This window comes from Rhea americana, unplaced genomic scaffold, assembly GCF_003343005.1.
Source record: "Rhea americana isolate MKP2758 unplaced genomic scaffold, rheAme1 scaffold_2, whole genome shotgun sequence".
Classification (NCBI taxonomy): Eukaryota; Metazoa; Chordata; class Aves; order Rheiformes; family Rheidae; genus Rhea; species Rhea americana.
Genome location: NW_028186149.1, coordinates 12,741,168 through 12,742,634, shown reverse-complemented (window position 1 = coordinate 12,742,634; position 1,467 = coordinate 12,741,168).

Below are 1,467 nucleotides of genomic sequence, written 5' to 3'. Positions count from 1 at the left end.
TGTGGTTTCTTGAAGTTGGATTAGCAAGCAAATCTTTCCTTTTACTACTTCAYGCTCACCAGCATTTGGTTGGATGGCTATTACAGTGTGGCCTGAGTTGCTGAATTTTTTTCTCTTTTTATATGATTTTATACCTCTTCTTCAGTTTAAATATTTATTCCCAACTTTTAAGAACATATCAACTTCTTCACAGATGGTAATCATAGGACTGAGACCACGCTAAATTAATAAAAGTAGATGCCCTAATAGTGATTCCTTTTTTTTTTTTTTTTTTTTGCGGGGGGGGGGGGGACATTTTACAAACTCCTGGAACTTTCATTCAGCTAGGTACAAGGGCACACACAAGGCTCTTATGTTCTCCTAGCTGGTCTCTCCTCCTCCTTTTGTGTGCCTTCTGCTCCTATCATATAAGGCATGATGCTTATTTCCCAACTGCTCTAGTGTGGGACAGCTACAGTAATGGTCACCACTGTTTTGGCAAAAGAGAAATACAAACTTTACACAGAAAGCAACTGTCTTTGCAGCTTGTGCTAATTTACCAGTCTAGAGTGGATGTTTTTCCAGGACATGCAATACACTAGTCAGCATAGGAGTTACAAACAAAACATGTGGCATGACAACCCAGTATTTTGTTAGTAAAAACATGCTGCCATCCACTGGCCTTTTAATATATTGAGTATATTCCATATTCTGGCATCCTACATTTGCCTACAAGAGGATTTCAGTTTCTCTCTTGATGATTTACCATGCTGTTTTAGTTTCATCCTTCCTTCTAGTCTCAGATTTCCTCTGCTGCTCACTAGAGGGAGTGTTCACTTAATTTGTTATTTATCAAGTATTTGTCTTTGCTTTGACTTAGATGTTTCTGTGTCAGTATTTCCTATCTCCTTTCCTGACATGACCTGGTAAGTGGGTTTCTGACTTTTACTCACCCYCCCTCCTCCTTTATTTTCCTGCTTCCAGTCCAGACCTGTAAATCCCTGCATGCACGTCATCTTCCAACCCCAATTTCTTACTCCTGCTCTTGCTAGTCATCTTTTGAAGCAAGGAAGTCATTCTTGTACCAGAAGATAACTAGCCCATCATGGAGGAAGATGACAGGCCAAAAAACTATTCCTGCAGCATGACTGACTGGGTTTCATGCCAACAGTCTTAGCTGTCTTCTCAGTACTTAAGTTCCTGCAGCTTCTTATCTTTTCCTGTGCTGATTTGCACCAGTTTTCCTTACGGAGAAATTTCTCTCTTCCAGTTTTGCTCCTAGGATCTGCATTTGCTGCTTCTTACTGCATATACTGATCTTGCTTCATAAAACAGACAATATCTCTTAGCTTAAAAGTATGTACAAAGTACATACAACTCTTGCTTGTATTTCCCTATATATACTATGCTCTTAACTTACCTGGAGGTCTTCCAGGATTCTGCTATTGAGCTGTGAACCTACTTGATCTGCTAGCCTCTAGGAAAAGC